Source organism: Cervus elaphus, chromosome 20, assembly GCF_910594005.1.
Source record: "Cervus elaphus chromosome 20, mCerEla1.1, whole genome shotgun sequence".
Classification (NCBI taxonomy): Eukaryota; Metazoa; Chordata; class Mammalia; order Artiodactyla; family Cervidae; genus Cervus; species Cervus elaphus.
Window position 1 is genome coordinate 138,261,051 of NC_057834.1, and position 17,356 is coordinate 138,278,406.

The 17,356-nt window shown below is 60.3% G+C and overlaps 1 protein-coding gene across 3 annotated transcripts in view; it reads right to left on the reverse strand.

Annotated features, from left to right (window-relative positions):
• The window catches only part of HDAC4 (histone deacetylase 4), a 289,199-nt gene that overhangs the window by 185,585 nt on the left and 86,258 nt on the right, over positions 1-17,356 (reverse strand). The window contains exon 1 of one of the 3 annotated variants that reach the window (XM_043878234.1): positions 8,043-8,391. The exons of the other annotated variants lie outside the window; for them this stretch is intronic. The gene's annotated coding sequence lies outside the window, so the exon portion shown is untranslated. Of the gene's footprint in view, positions 1-8,042; positions 8,392-17,356 lie in introns of those variants that run through there. 3 annotated transcript variants of the gene reach the window in all.

Below are 17,356 nucleotides of genomic sequence, written 5' to 3' on the forward strand. Positions count from 1 at the left end.
TCAGGAAACGCGAAAGGAGTCAGCGGGCTATTTTCCAATAGCTGGAGAAAGCCCTCAGCCCGGAGCCCTGCTTGCGGAGCCACAAGCCACCCGTGACAACTAACCCTGAAGTCAATTAAAACGAAAATGAGAACTTGGCTCCTCGGTTGCACCTGCCACGTGTAAGTGCTGGACAGCCCCACGCGGCAGGTGGTCTGTACTGTGGAGCTGAGACCGCCCCCCCCCCACCGCCCCCACCATGTGGACGGCCTGGATCAGAGGTCGGGGGGAGGGCTCTTCCTCACAAAGCCGCCTGTATCAGTGTCTTTCCTCTTCTTCCAGGTGAGCAGGGGAAACGCCCTGTCACGTAGACCTGACTGTGTGCTGAACACGTGGATTAATCCCACCGAGTTTGCCTGCCGAATGGGCGTGAGAACACGGAAGTGCAGCCAGCCCGCCGTCGGCGCGTGGAGAAGCCCTGGGCCGCTTCTCCGTCCCCGGGACTCTTCCGAACTGCCCTCCTCTTCCGCCCCGTCTACGATCGACGCTGCCCGGCGGCGGGAGAAACGAGGGAGCCCACGTCTTCACCCCGCCAGGCCGCTCCAGGACCAGCCTTCCCAGGCGAGGGCTCCCCACCCCCACCCTGTCCCCGGGGTTCCCCCCACCCGGGAGCACCCCTCGAGGGCCGCCCCGTCCCTTCCCTGCCCCCCGCAGGCCCAGACGCCTGCACCTGAGCCGCTGGGGCGGGTACCAGCACCCCCGTGGTGGTGGGGGGCTGTCTCCACAGCCTGTGAACACCAGCCGGAGGCCCCCCTGGTGAAAGAAGCCCCCTCCCCGCGCCCACATCCTGAGAGTCAGCCTCCCTCCCGGCCACTATCAGGGACAGCTGTGGGCTTCTGGTGGGTCTCAGCCTGAGCTTCTCACTCCTGCAGGACGTTCCTCCCGCCTTTGTGGCCCAAATGGGACTGTGCTCCTTCTGCTCAAGTCCCCACGCGCGGGAGAGGCCAGGCTGGGCTCGCCACACCGGCCCGCACATCTGTCCTGCTGGCGCGTCATCCCTTTTTCTTTACAAAAAAATGCAAGCGGAAGACCGAGCCATTGCCAAGGGTCAGCTCCAGGTTAGGCTGCTGAGCGGAGCGACCGACCAGGGCCTGTCCGTCCTGCAGAGGCCAGCACGGCCACAGCGCCTGAGAGGCAACACCGCTCTTCCCCAGAGTGGCCTGCCATGAGTTTAGCATGTGAAGGTTGGTGCCCCAAGCCAGGCAACAGAGCCAGAGAGGCCTGGGAGGGCACCTAGATACCCGGGCACTGGGGGGGACCCCACCTTCGAGTGGGGGACGCTGGCCAGGCCTGTCCCCCCGAGCTCAGCTCTGGCCTGGGGACTCGAGCAAAGACAGATGTGCGGTGGTCTAAGGACTGGGCTCCCAGGAAGCCCTTAGGGCTTGACGATTTGAAGTAGCTGTTTCTTACTTTTTATCTACTCTAGTGTGTTTATTTTTGTCTTTCTGTAGTGCTTGCTTAAAATTCCACTTCCTCTCCTCGAGACCTGTCCTCTGTAAAGGGAAATATTTCCCACTCTTTTGCAATCAACCCCAAATGTCTCTGGTGTGGCCCGCCCCAGGGCAGAGGCCACCCTGGGCTGTCCCAGGCACAGAGGACAGCCTCGGGGTCCAGGTTTGCTTTTCTGTTTATCTTCCAGCTGTTTTGCTTTGTTCTCCTCTTGAAATCACTTGTCATCATAGAGTTTTCAGCTTTTTTTTTTTTTTAAACTCACAGTTAAAACCAACCCATTGAGTTGCTTCTGTGATTTGCCCATCGAGTGAAAGCGTCCAGGCGGGCCGGAACGCCGTCCGAGTCATCGGTAGAAACAGCTCATCTGTAAACTGCATCCCGCAGCGACCAGAGGCCACGTTCCTTGTTCCTAACAAAGGCGCTGGCCGCCATGTGTCCTTCACGGATGCAGGCCCTATGCTCACTCAGTCTCCCAGGAGGCTGTGCCCCAGGCCCCCCGGTTCCCAGGGCCCCTGCCCTGGTGTCCCCAGCACAGTCCAGCATCAGGGCCTCGCTCCCTTCTCCACTGCGTCCGAGGCCTCCCAGGCCTTCCCTGACCCGTCTTGCCTCGCCCCTGACTTGCTGAGCACCCATGGAGGTCACAGCCCAGCACTGGGACCAAACGGCCTGCACCCCAGCCCGGATGCCCCGCCAGTGACTGCTGACCTCAGCCAGGTCTACCTGAGCGGTCCCCGGGCATGAACAGGATCAGCGCGGGACAGGGAGCACAGCCCAGGAAGGGGAGCACAGCACAGGGCGGGCGGGGAGCACAGTGCAGGATGGGGAGCACAGCCCAGAACGGAGAGCACAGCTCAGGATGGATGAGGAGCACAACACAGGATGGACGAGGAGCACAGCATAGGAAGGGGAGCACAGCACAGGATGGAAGCACAGTACAGGACAGGGAGCACAGCCCAGGAAGGACAAGGAGCACAGCTCAGGACGGGGAGCACAGCCCAGGATGGATGGGAGCACAGCCCAGGACGGGGAGTACAGCCCAGGACAGGGAGCACAGCCCAGGAAGGACGAGGAGCACAGCTCAGGACGGGGAGCACAGCAGATGGAGCTGGGGAGGTCCTCACTCCGACGGCAGGAGCCCACAAGCCCAGCCCCTGGAGCAGGAATCGTCTTACCTCCCATGAGGATCACACGCGCTAAGCCGTGTAAACTGGTCGTGAGCATGAAGTGATACTGGATGGCGGCCTGGTGTCACTTTCATTATTAACAATTTGAAAAAGCAGATTAAAGCACCAGGCCCGGCTTAACTCTCTCGGGGCTCCCGCGAGGCTCAGATGGAATAACAGATCACACAGGAGAACATCCTAAACGCTCGGTATGAATTAACTGCCCAAGTTCTCTAAACGCCCTGCCCCTTCCAGAGGCAGTTTTAAAAGAGGAGCTGGCCCAGGAGCGCTTCCCCCTTGCCAGGCTCCTGTGCCAAGGCCCCCAGGGTCGGGAGCCCCAGGGCTGCTCCCCGTGTCCGTGGACACCGACAGCGGGTTAACTGTTGTCTAAACTGTTTGATGAGGATTAGGAAGGACAGTGAGAGCCTCTACCCTCAGCAGAACAGGATTCCACATGGGATCCTCTAAGTTAGCAAAAAAAACCAAAAACAAAAAAACCCCATAAAAATGCAAATGACTTTGAGCCAAAGTCTTCAGGGTGAGCCCCTTCCCTCCAGCCTAGCAAAGGGCGTTTGGAGTGGTTGGCTGGGGGCATGTAGCGGGTAGGACCTGGCCCGCAGGCCCTGGTCTTAGCAAGACCTCCCTGTTGGCAAACACACCCACTGCCTCAAGGGCATGCTGAAGGCAGTTAGGGTTCCTTCCTTCAAGTGCAGACAATGCACGTGTGCGTGCTCAGCCACTTCAGTCCTGTTTCTTTGCAGCCCCATGGACTGTAGCCCACCAGGTTTCTCTGTCTGTGGGATACTCCAGGCAAGGATACTGAAGTGGGTTGCCAAGCCCTCCTCCAGGGGATCTTCCTGACCCAGGGATCAAACCCACGTTTCTTACGTCTCTTGCATTGGCTGGTGGGTTTTTCACTAGCGATAAATCAATCTAAATGGCATAAATGTAGGCACGTTCATCTGACTGTTTCTACCATGTTCTCTAACCATACGGACAATAAGCTCGTGGTCAGTGCTCATACCTGCTGCCGATGGTAGGTTTCTCAAGGTGAGGGCAGAGACACGGGCAGGCAATGCAGAAGTCGGGCTATCTTTGTCTATTACACTTTCTGCATGAACTATTTTTAAAAAAAGTATTCCAAAATGAATTCTAGAAGTTTACAGATTTTTAGGCAGAATAAATAAAAACTTTGTTTGGCTTTCAGTAATGTTCAAATTATTACACATGTGCAGCTTCGCTTCACTTAGTTGTTAAATTCCAGCCATCCCTAGACCAACGGGGCTCTCGGGACAGTCAAAGCTGGGGTCTTTCCAGTGGTCACGTATGGATGTGAGAAAAAGTGAAAAGTGAAAGTGAAGTCGCTCAGTCGTGTCCGACTCTTTTTGACCCCGTGGACTGTAGCCTACCAGGCTCCTCTGTCCATGGGATTCTCCAGGCAAGAATACTGGAGTGGGTTGCCATTTCCTTCTCCAGGGGATCTTCCCGACCCAGGGATTGAATCCGGGTCTCCCGCATTGCAGGCAGATGCTTTAACCTCTGAGCCACCAGAGAGCTGGACCATTAAGAAGGCTGAGCACCGAAGAATTGATGCATTCAAACTGTGGTGTTGGAGAAGACTCTTGAGAGTCCTTTCAACTGCAAGAAGATCAAACCAGTCAATCCTAAAGGAAGTCAATCCTGAATGTTCACTGGAAGGACTGATGCTGAAGCTGAAGCTCCAATCCTTTGGCCACCTGATGGGAAGAGCTGACTCATCGGAAAAGACCCTGATGCTGGGAAAGACTGAGGGCAGGAGGAGAAGGGGGCGGCAGAGGATGAGATGGTTGGTTGGCGTCACCGACTCAATGGACATGGGTTTGAGCAAGCTCCAGGAGATGGTGAAGGATAGGGAGGCCTGGCGTGCTGCAGTCCACGGGGTCGCAAAGAGTCGGACAGGACTGAGCAACAACAACAGACAAATGGAACAGTGAAGCCCATATTTCGAGTATAAATACACACACACACACTCTCTTGAGTTTGTACAGGTGAATCTTTGGCAAACACTTTTCCACCTCCCTTTATCTGGACACTTTTGGGGACACAGCAGTCACTGCCCTCACAGGCCATGAAGCTGGACAGCAGCAGGTGGACACAGAAGCATCCAGATGAGTGGACACCTGTGGGTGAACTCACTCGATGGTGATCCCCACAGCGGGGATTATTCCTGGTGCCCTGGACGGTCTGGCCTAATGTCTAAGTATCAGAGTGATGCTTTGGGGACTCAAGATCTAAGAATTTGGCAGACCAGTCAGTCTTGCTCCTGGAAACTGAAGACGAGTCTGGGGTCACAGGCATCCCAGCTCTCACCTGGGAAGTCACTTTTCTGAACAAATCCTTGGTCTCCACTGTTTTCCTCTCGTTTCCCACCCCTTCATGCACTGTGCTTAGGCTTGGAGTGACTCCCAGGGTCCACTGGCTGGATGTGAGCCGCCGACCCGGGCCCCAAGGTCAGTGGTGATGACCAGGAGCTGACTTCCGCGATGGGCACCAGGACCTGAGAGGTGACCTGGCCAGGCTGCTCGCTCGCTGAGTGTCACCGCCAACCCCGACAGCCTCCCTGACCTCTGCTCCCAGCCCATGGGCTCCTTCCTGAGTGAAGACACGTCTGGGCCCCACACTCGGCCTACCAGCACAGGCAGCTCTGAACACACCCAGGTCCATAGCCTTCATGACTGCACGTGAAACGCACGTTGGAAAACATGCTCTTCACTTCAAACAAGCCACGGGACGTTGGCTACGCGTCAGGGCGGGGCCCCTGCCCCACGAGCCCCCTCGGGCCCGGCTGACCGCAGGACGGCGGGACCGAGGCCGCTGGACACAGCAGAGCCCGGCCCCAGCACCCGTCTGCTTCTGAACGGTGAGCGGGGGTGGGAGGGCAGTGAAGGCCAAGGCAGGGCCTCCCCGCACCGGATGACGACTGAGGACCCACCCTTGTGTCCCACTGCACCCTGTGCTGTCCAGGGCCTACTCAGAGGGAGAAGCTTCTGGAAAGGGCTTGAGATGCACCGGATGTTACGAGCCCGGCCTGAGTGGGCAGCAGGGCCACAGGGCCGCAGGGCTGGGGGCGGCCCGTCCGTGGCCTCCAGTCCACGCTCTGGCCATCAACACTGCAGGGCAACCTCCCAGACCAAGCGGTCAGCTGTCCCTTTCCATGCCAGGCCCCTGCACGCTCTGCTTTCTTCCAGCCTCAGGTGACCAGCAGGGTCTAGAAACCTGACACCAAGGAGAAGGGCCCTGGGCACAGAGCCCAGGTCCTGGAACGGGCTCCATGCCCTCAGCCAGGCCGCGGCTAAACCCAGGACCCTCAGGGGAGCAGGGCTAATTTTAGGAACATGAAGAAGGGGTCACATTTAAAAATCAAACACCACCGAGCCTGAGACCCAGACGACAGCGGCCTCCCAGTGCCGCGCAGCGGCCACTGCCGGGACCCAGGCGAGGGGCCCGGGAGGGCGGAGGGCTGCACAGAGACATACCGGGACCCGGGTCAGAAGGATGCATCTGCCCATCCCCTGGGCAGCCCCCGCCTCGTCTACAGAACGCGGGCTCCACGGCGCCGTCACCACCTGCAATTCTAAACACGCTTTTCTACTGTCAAGGGCAATGCCTGCCTGAGAGAATGGCTTCAGACGTTCTCCTTACTCGGATCATTTCCTAACGACTGCATCTGGCCTGTCAAACACTGCCGATGGGTTTTCCCAAGCTCTCTTCTAGAACAAGCAAAATGGAATGAAGATGTCCCCATGTTTCACATCCTCCTCCCAGGATCCAGATTAAGGACCAGCTGCACACACAGTTCCACAGTATCCCACTCCGTCAGCATGGACTCCTGCCCTCATTTCTGACGTTCACAGGTGGACCGCACACAGGCCCAGCAGCAGATGCCCAGCGAGGCCCCTTGTCCACTCAGACGCAAGCGACCACACCACGTCCAGGCCCTGCCTGGGCGGGACCCCGCTGTGGGATGGCCTGGGCTAGTCCTTCACCGTCCCTGGGCTCGTTTCCTCTTCTGTGAAATGAAGTCCTAAAAGCACAGGTCCCCCCTGACTTACCATGGGATTATGTCCCAGTAAGTTGAGAATACGGTTAGTCAAACAGGCACGTAACACCGTGACCTCCTGACCATCACAGCCTAGCCTCCTACCTTAAAGGTGCTCAGAACACTTACATCCGCCTACAGTCAGGCAAAACCGTCACACGCAGAGCCCGCTCTACAGTAAGATGCGGACTATCCCACGTGACGCACTGAACACTGCGAGTGAGGAACAGAATGGCTGTCAGTGTATCGGCTGCTCCCCCCGGGATCACGGGGCTGATGTGGGGTGCTGCACGCCCGGCATCACAAGAGAGGGTCGGACCCCCGCTGACCCAGAAAAGAGCAAAAACCAGAATTCAAAGTACGGTTTCTATTGACCTCAAGTGACTCTCACGCCACCCTCAAGTCGAACCTCCTATGTCGGGGATCACCTGCACCTTCTTTTATAGACGTGCTCTGAGGACTGTGTAAGAAGCTCTTTAACACACTGCGCACACCCCAGCACCCGGAAAGCTCTCCACGCACCGGCGGTCACATTATATACATGAGACTGAGGACCTGAGGGGCGTCCGTACTCAGAACTAGGAGCCCGTGTCCCTCTGTGGCTCTGCGGGACGGGCCTCGGACACAGGAAGACGCTGTGACCTGAGCGGCTCCCGGCCAGGGCTTTCCCACTGAGAAGGCAACACTTCCGCGAGCTTTTCAAGCAGGCCGGGAGTGAAGCTCACAGCCAAGAACCCAGGCCCATTTCCAGAAGGGTCTCTACAGAGTACGGAACCCGTGGACCACTGGAGGATCAACTTCCGGAAAATAACAGTCACGGGCATCTTCTCACTTGTTAGATGAGGGGGACAAACTACCGTCCACAGCCGCCTGTCATTTCCTGGAGGAGGCTCTACGTCCGTGGGCAAGGTGATTCGTTTATCACATTTCACAGAGGCAGAGACCTGCACCCCGGGTGCGGGCCAGGCAGAGGGGGTCAGCAAGGCCTCCGGGCGTCCGGGAGGGGCCTGGCCCGGCGAGAGGCTGCCCTGAGCCGCCCAGAGTGGCCCCCCCAGTACTTCCGCCGGCTGCCAGCAGCCCCCACCTGACCCCCGCAGGCGCTCTGGCCGCTCCCCAGCCCGGCCCAGGCAGAGCCCCGGTACGCAAGGCTGGCGGGGCAGCACGGAGCCTGCTCACCCCTCGCCGGCCTCACCGTCCAAGCTGACCCTCGGGAGCGAGTCACGGGCCTCCCAGGCCCGCAAGCGCTACACTGCACAGGGGGAGACCCGCACAGTTCCCAATAGAGAGAGGCCCACGCGTCTGCTCCCTACCTCCCACCAGGCCTCCGTCTCGGGGCAGGGCCCTCTGGAGCCGGGCCTCCCAGGGCACGGGGCTGGATCGCAGCAGAAACCCCAGTGGTGCCGCCGCGCTCGCGGGCAAGCGACTCCCGGCTCCGCCCCGACATCTGGTTTCTATTTCATGCCCGTGTTGTCACCTTACATAACGAGCAGATGAGACGCGGGGTCACCCCAGACTCGGGCTCAGGGCTCCTGGAGCTCAGCCGGAGCGCGGTTTACACAAGGGCCACGGCCACCAGACCAGGCTCAGCGCCAAGGCCACACAGCCCGGCCAGACCCCACGCAGCCCGCTGACACTCCACACAGCCTTACACCCCACATACTGACCGAACCCCACGCAGCCCGCTGACACCCCACACAGCCTGCTGACACCCCATATCCTGACCGAACCCCACGCAGCCCGCTGACACCCCACACAGCCTGCTGACACCCCACATCCTGACCGAACCCCACGCAGCCTGCTGACACCCCACACAGCCCATTGACACCCCACATCCTGACTGAACCCCACGCAGCCCGCTGACACCCCACGTCCTGACCAAACCCCACGTAGCCCGGCTGACACCCCACACAGCCCACTGACACCCCACATCCTGACTGAACCCCACACAGCCCGCTGACACCCCACACAGCCCGCTGACACCCCACGTCCTGACCGAACCCCACACAGCCTGCTGACACCCCACACAGCCTGCTGACACCCCACATCCTGACCGAACCCCACACAGCCCGCTGACACCCCACACAGCCCGCTGACACCCCACATCCTGACCGAACCCCACGCAGCCCGCTGACACCCCACACAGCCTGCTGACACCCCACATCCTGACCGAACCCCACACAGCCTGCTGACACCCCACACCCGGCTAATCCCTGCACAGCCCACTGACACCCCACACAGCCCGCTGACACCCCACATCCTGACTGAACCTCACACAGCCCGCTGACACCCCACGTCCTGACCGAACCCCACGCAGTCCGCTGACACCCCACACAGCCCGCTGACACCCCACGTCCTGACCGAACCCCACGCAGTCCGCTGACACCCCACACAGCCCGCTGACACCCCACACAGCCCGCTGACACCCCACATCCTGACTGAACCCCACACAGCCCGCTGACACCCTACATCCTGACCAAACCCCACACAGCCTGCTGACACCCCACACAGCCTGCTGACACCCCACATCCTGACCGAACCCCACGCAGTCTGCTGACACCCCACACAGCCCGCTGACACCCCAAGTCCTGACCGAACCCCACGCAGTCCGCTGACACCCCACACAGCCCGCTGACACCCCACGTCCTGACCGAACCCCACACAGCCCGCTGACACCCCACACAGCCCGCTGACACCCCACGTCCTGACCGAACCCCACACAGCCCGCTGACACCCCACACAGCCCGCTGACACCCCACGTCCTGACCAAACCCCACACAGCCCGCTGACACCCCACACAGCCCGCTGACACCCCACATCCTGACCGAACCCCACGCAGCCCGCTGACACCCCACACAGCCCGCTGACACCCCACATCCTGACCGAACCCCACGCAGCCCGCTGACACCCCACACAGCCCGCTGACACCCCACACCCGGCTGATCCCTGCACATCCAGGCTGACACCCCACATCCTGACTGAACCCCCCACAGCCTGGCTGACACCCCACACCCTGACACCCCAAACAACCTGCTCACACCCTCACATCCTGACTGAACCCCACACACCGTGGCTGACACCTCACACCCTGACTGACCCCACACATCCAGCTAACCACCGTGCCGCCTGCTGACCGCTCTCCATCTTAGCCGAGCTCTGTCCCCAGTCTCCCCGTCCACCTTCACACGTGAGGGACGGAGGAGCCATCTGAGGCCACACTTGGGACAAGGCCTCAGCCTGGCGACATGAGGAGGTGGAGCCCGGCCAGGAGGGCAGTGGCCGGCTCCCTGGGGCGCGGGGAGGGTGGAGCCGGGGTCCCGGCGCACCCAGGAGGCCGCGGGGCTGGCTGGGAAAGCGCACGGAGCCCGTGCCGCGGGGCGCACGCTGCGATGCTGGCCCAGGAGCTCCGCTGCCCCCTCCCAGCCCGGGCGGCCCTCTGCCGCCTCCACCCGCCCGAGCACCAGGCCCGGCGCCCGAGGGGACACGGGGCGACCGCTGCGCGGTCCAGGGCCAGCCCCCGACTGCAGGGCGCACGCTCTGCTCACGGGAGTTTAACCTTTCTTCTGAGCAGCGCGCGCCAGTGGCAAGGCCGGCCTGATTGGTAGAAAACCCAAATGACCAGTGGATCTGGGGGCCGGGGACCGGAACCGGGGGAAGACCCCAGGGCTCCGTGCCTTTCCATCTCCCCAGGCTGGTCCAGGCTCCATGGACAGCAGGTGCTCAAAGTCACGGCCAGCACGGGGCCGACAGGACTTCAGAACTCACTGTCCTCCCGCGGCAGGGGCCTTGGACGTGGCCGGGGAAGGGACGCTCCAAGGGGGGCACTCCACAGGCTGCGGGCGCCGGCTGGCTATAAGACGGACATTGAGTGGGGCCTGGGGCTGGCGGAGGAGAGGCCCTGAGCCCTGCGGGAGCGTGGGCTGGCTCTCTGACCCCCCGGCTCCCTGCTCCTGTGTGGCCTTGTCTGACAGGCCTGGATGGGGCTGCTGGCCTGAGCTGGTGGCGGGCAGGTCTTAGTGAGGGGCGCCCACGGCACTCCTGGCATCTGACCTCCGGCTTCACTCCCTGCTGGCCGCGTCTCACCAGGAGGCTGAGCTTGGGCAGGGCCACCAGGTGGGCCTCGGGACAAAGGCGACAGACAGTTGCTGTTAGCCACCCCGACGTTACTCCAACAGCCCCTGAGTAAGACTGAACCCTCATCAGATCATGCTGCAAACCCATCCACAATCATCTCTGCAACAGACCTCAATGGTGTTCACCTACAGTTAAAAAAAATCACACAGGCATGGGATAAACTGACTGGTTCATAATATCTCTACCAGTTCAGAAAGAGCACATTCTATTCTACAAAGTAAAAAACAGAATCTCCCAGAAAGGGTGCCCAGAAGCCCAAGGCCAAAGCTTGATAGCCTCCTTGGGACATTCTGCACACCTGGACGCCGGGACGCCCAGGCTGGCACTCAGCAGCCTCCACGGCACGTAAGGATGGCTGCAGCCAACGGCGCACTGGCTCTGCCCCGTGTCGCAACGTCTGGCACGGGCCCCCCAGGCGGCACGTGTCACAGGCCGCACAGAGGGCAGATGAGGAGTCCTCACTGGCGCCCGCCGTCCCTGTCCACAGATACACGGGACATCTGTGTCCTGTCCACTGACATGCGGGACATCTGACATCCGGGAACATCCGGGAAATGCAAGGCCCAAGTGTTACCGGCAAGCTGAAAATGAGACTCCAAAAATGAATGACGCTTGAGTGCAGAGGGCCGGTATGATCACCGCTTGAGGAAAGGGCAAAGGGGACTCAGAGGGAAAGGACAGCCCAGACCCTGAAGGGCACACACGAGACTCAGGGTATTTACAGAACTTCACGCTTCCGTCTTAAACAAACATTAAAAGGCAGGTGTTAGACTGCATTTTCACGTGAGATTCCCCTGAGGAGACTAACCGTGCTATAGATGACGAAGCAGCATCTTCTCCCTGGGGTGCCATGCGGGGTGGGGGGGAGCTCAGGGCCAGGGCCAGCCTCATCCCACGGGTGCTCCAGGACTCCCCGGGGGCCCAGAACTCAGAGAGGAGGGGGGATGGCGTGGTTCCCGCAGCGCTGAAGTAACAGACAGAGAAGACTGCTCCGGGAACATCTCAAGGAAAAGCTCCAGGTCACAAAGACCACAAGCAGATATTCTCAGCTGACATTTGAGGGAGCTCGACATTAAGTGCCTTCCCTGCTGGCTCTGACAGTAAAGAATCCGCCTGCAACGCAGGAGACCTGGGTTCCATCCCTGGGTCAGGAAGATCCCCTGGAGGAGGGCATGGCCACCCACTCCAGTATTCTGGCCTGGAGAATCCCAGACAGAAGAGCCTGGCGGGCCACGGTGCATGGGGTCACACAGAGTCAGAGGAATGAGCGATTTCCACTTTCACGTGCAGCGTTAAGATAAAACGCTCACCATCAGAGGCACCCAGACACCCAGAGTGCCCACCGCCACCCAAGGAGGCCACGCAGGGCAGCACCTGGACAAGGACTGGACACTAGACCTGGAGGGCGAGCCTGCTGCAAGAGGGGCCTGGGGCTAGGGCGCTTCCCCTCCTAAGTGACCTCGGGGCCAGGGTCATGACCTGCCCTGGTCTCCAGGCTACGAGGGGGTGACAAGGAAGATGCTGTCACCATAGCTAAGAGACACCCGCCCCGCACAGATGGCCCTGCAGGGCCGTCTTCCCAGACCACGAGCCCTGCGTGGAACGCGGCCTCTGAGGGCCACACAAAGGCTCCACACCCTACCCTGTCCTCCTAGGTCCTCTGCCGGCTGGCCGGAGCTGGCTGTAAAGTCCAGGAGTAAAAACGTCCGCCGCTGTCCTCATTCAACAGCAGAACTGGACTGCTACTCACACACAGCTTTCTTCAGAAACATGGACCTCTCTAGTGCCACACAGGAAAGCCAAGCTCACTCTTTTCTTTGTGCATCCAACTAAGGTAAAGCGCTCTCGTTCACCTTCTATGAACAGAGCGGCCCGGAGAAAAAGGACCGTGGCGCTTCGCCGGCTTGGCCCAAGGATGTACAGCGGATGCCCGGTGACCCCCGGGAGGCCGCCCCTGCGCTCACGCGGCGGCAGGCAGGAGAGATCAGGGTGGCCTGTCACGTGCCCCCCGGAACATGGCCTGGCCTGAGGGCGGGAGGGTGAGGGCGGTGGGCACACCCCCGGTGCCAGGCCCAGGCTGACTGGAGCCCAGGGCTCGGGCCTCCTCTGCAGAGTGCAGCTTTCCGGTGCCTCCCGGATCCAAACCCCGAGGAGCGCTGTGCTCACGGGCTCTCGGAGGGCCCTCACGTGTCCCCCACCAGCAGGGGTGGGGGCCAAGGAGCCAAGGAGGAGACGAGCCAGCAGACAGGGCTGGGCGCCTCGCCCAGCACAGGGGCGCCCACGGGCTGAAGAGCGAGCTGGTGGTCGGGGGTCCCCTCGCTCAGGCTGCACCTCTGTGTGTGGGAAGTCCGCCCCCCACCCCGGCCTGGCCCCTCCCTCCGACCGGCAGATGGCTGCACCGAGCACCACGGTCCAGCCGCTGCCTGAATTTATTTCGTATTTTTAACTACACTGGCTTCCCTGTGGCTCAGACAGCAAAGAATCTGCCTGCAATACAGGAGACCCAGGTTCAGTCCTTGGGTTGGGAAGATCCCCTGGAGAAGGGCATGGCTACCCACTCCAGTACTCTTGCCTGGAGAATCCCATGGATGGAGGAGCCTGGCAGGGTGCAGTCCATGGGGTCGCGAAGAGTCGGACACGACTGAGCGCGTAACACACTGAATGCAAAGCAACCAAAGTAGCTGCAAAACCGTTCGACGTCAGCGTCCCGGCAGCAGCCAGGGACCAGCTCCAGGAGTGGAAATGTGAGGGGCTTAGAACCCAAGAGGGGATCGCGCCCTGGGGACCTCCTGCTCTCTGGTACGAAAAGGTCAGGACAGAAGCTCGGGGCACGCAGCTCACCCGGGCCCCTTCTCCACGTGACATCACACAGTCCTGTGACTTGGCCTCGTCATGAGCTACCAGGAGGCTGAGGCAGCGGTCACCGGAGGCTCCACGTCTCTTACCAGCACGCCGCACCCGGATCTTCCAGGCTCTCCACCTGACATCACTTCTCCCCTGCTGGCCCAGGGGCTAACACTGTGCGCTCCCAGCGCAGGGGACCCGGGTTTGATGCCTGATCGGGGAGCCAAGATCCCGCATGCCGCAACGAAGACCCGGTGCAGCCAGATAAACAAGCAGAGCAAACAAATAAGCATTTTTAAACAGCCAGCTTAGAGCACTGGTGACGGAGCCAACGTGAGAGAAGTCTGTGTCTCGCCAGGTGGCAGGCCACTGTCTGAAACCTGCATCCAGCTGAGTTGGCAGGACAGCAAGGAAGCCGCTCCGAGGGCAGGAACTCAGGGAGAAGGAAGGGCGTGGAGGCCGGGGCCTCTCCTGAGGCTGTCCCAAGGCTGCCCACCTCGGCCACAGCTCGCGGGGCCACTGTCACTGTTTAAGGACCCTTGGGGCAGGAGGACAAGTCATGGGTCCTGGCCTGGGGCAGGGAGACTGCAGCTCCTCTGGAGGAGGAGGCGTCCACGCCTGTGCCGGACGCTGGCCAGGAGGGGGCGGACCAAGTAGGAAGGCCCCCTGGGAGTGGACAGTCACAGACCGCCTGGCGGGGGCCGGGGGAGACCCGGTGGTCACAGACGGCCTTGTGGGGGCCGGGGGAGACGAGGCGGTCACAGACGGCCTCGTGGGGGCCGGAGGAGACCCGGTGGTCACAGACGGCCTTGTGGGGGTCGGGGGAGACGAGGCGGTCACAGACGGCCTCGCGGGGGCCGGGGGAGACCCGGCGGTCACAGACGACTTTGTGGGGGCCGGGGGAGACCCAACCAACACCAGGGTGGAGCACTGCACCCACGGGGCTGCTGCTGTGCCCGCATGAGGCACACATCCTCCCTGGCCAAGCATGCTGTCAGCCGCACAAGGACGCCAGGGGAACACTGCATGGGCGGAAAGTCACAGCTGAAGATCACAGCGCAGGGGAAAAAAAATACAGGCAGGAGTCAGGCCAGGACAAACTACAATTACAGGAAAATCTAATGTGACCACAAGATCATCTCAACAACAGGTCCGAGGAAACAGGGCCACCTGAGGGTCACAGAGGAGAAGTGGATAGTCCGGGGCCAGCACGCAGCAGCTGCTTGGCCTCGGGCCCCGGGCCCTGTCTGCGTCTCAGCCTCTCACCCACCAGAGAGAAACCATAAGAGCTGCAGCTTCGCTGAGAAAAAACTGAGGGAGGGGTGAATGAGACCATCAAGGCAGGCTCCGCCAATCGTGAAGGAGCATTACTGATGCAGAAAACGGTCTGCATTTGAAAATGATCTGAGCAGAACCGGTAGAAATAAAAACACTCATGATGAAAAGCCAAAGATGAATGAATGAGCGACATGATCAATTAGACAGAGCTGGAGAGAGGACGGGAGAAGAGGAAACTGGCGCTAACGGAGGGCTGGGTGCCCCCAGGAAAAGACAGAACTAGATCCAAACCGAGCACACCCAACAGCCATCTCCACACGGACACGGGCCCTACGTGCACAGACGAAAGAGACGAGCCCAGAAGAGGAGGTGGCCTGGGAGCAGAGGGACGTTTTCTAACTGCAACTCAAAAGCCAGATGTAGTTGGAAAAATGGAACTTGGTAAGTCTGAACCACCACGGGGGGAGGCGGGAGAGGCGGTTAACAGGGCAAAAGCGTAAAGAATATAGAGAATTCACCATAAAGAATTCACAGGATAACTGACAAACTGGGAGAAATTGTTTGCAGACTCTCACAGATAAAAGCTAATACCCCCTGCATATAAAGAAGTCTTAAAAACTGTGGGAACAAAGACTAAAGTCTTGACCAAAAACCAGGCCGAAGGCATAAAGATAGAGAAGAGGCCTCATGCTGCAGTTCCCCCTTATCGGTCAGATGGACAAACAGTAAGGGCCTCTGCCTGCACGGTGTGGGAACAGAGCCTGCGGGCCACGCCGGGAACGCATGTGCCCGCACCTACTTGCCCGGCAGCGCTCGGCACCGGCCCCCGGCCCCACACGACGCCCGCTCCTCCTCGGTCCGCGGACACTGGGTTCCTGAGTCCAGAGACACACCTCCCACCACAGGGAAGCACGCCAGCACCAGGGCTCCACAGGGCACGGCTCTCAGGCGCGATGCGGGCCCCTCCTGGAGGCCTGACCGCCGGACGCAGGAGCAAGGCCTGGCGAGCTGTGAGCGCAGGGGCAGGTCGGGGACCGGGGCAGGGAGGAGCCCCGGGAGGGATGGGTGGACGGGCTGGGGCAGAAAAGCCGAGAGCACCGGAGCGGCCTGTGGGATGCTCCTCTGAGGAAGGAATTCGCTCCTTTGTCCAGGAGGCAACATGGGAGGGCCAGGGTGGGGCTGGGAGGGGCACAGGGCCCAGGGACGGAAGCCAGAGGGTTGGGGGAGATGCACCACCCCTCAGTCCAGGCTCCTATACAGCACTGACCTCAGGGGCCACACTCGTGTTCTACGTGCTCAAAAAGTAAAAATAAAACAAACAAGTGAAAATACTGCACAGTGAGGTAAAAGCAGAAAGAATGACCCCAAACCCCTACAGATGAAGAGTGTGATGCTCTGGGCCGGGGGAAGGGGCAGGTAAGAACCGGCCTACGCAGCCCAGGGACACGGTATTTGGACGATGCTTGGACTTCACCCCTGAGCAAGGACTAAGCTCCGGTTACTAGGAGTGTTTCTCACAGAGGCGTAGACTAATGACTTCTGGGCGTTCTGGGGTTGAACAAATGAGAAAATACATAGTGGAGACCGGGAGCCACGCCTCCCAGCGTCAGACGAAGAGTCAGTCACACGTACGGCAAAGAGGGAGGGCCCTTGAGGGACCCTGTGAGGTTGGACTGGAGCTGGAAGCAACGTGGGAGTTCATGGGGCTCCAGGTGAGCGTGTGTGCGTGTGTGCCCGACTCAGTGCTCACACGGACATCCGTGTCCCAGCTCTGGGCGCTGGGCAGGACCTCCGGCACGCCAAGCCTGCTTCCTCAATGCCAGCCCCTGGAAACGGACCCCGGCCTCTGCGGAGAACCAGCTGACTCTGGGGCAGGGGGAGCATGTGGACACAAGAACACCTCACTGTGTCACAGAATAAAGGGCTCACAGTGCGGGGTCGGCCCGGGGGGCTCCCATCAGCCAGACCTGCGCAGTCTGGGCACCAAACTAGATCATGATGATGACGGGACTACAAGCCGGTCAGTAAAACAGCCCACTGGTCCAAAGGAACCTAAGCATGATCTCTCTGATGTCTTGAGAACTCTGTCAGGCTTCCCAGGAGGTTCACTGGTACAAGAATCTGCCTGCCAAGCAGGAGACGTGGGCTCAACCCCTGGGTCGGGAAGATCCCCAGAGGAGGAAATGGCAACCCACTCCAGTATTCTCACCTGGAATATCCCATGGACGGAGGAGCCTGGCGGGTTACAGTCCATGGGGTGCAAAGAGTTGGACACGACTCAGCGACTAAACAACAGCAAAACATAAATACATAAACAAATATATTAGAAAGGGAAGTTCTTTTTTACAGAGAAAAGCGATGGCTGAATTAA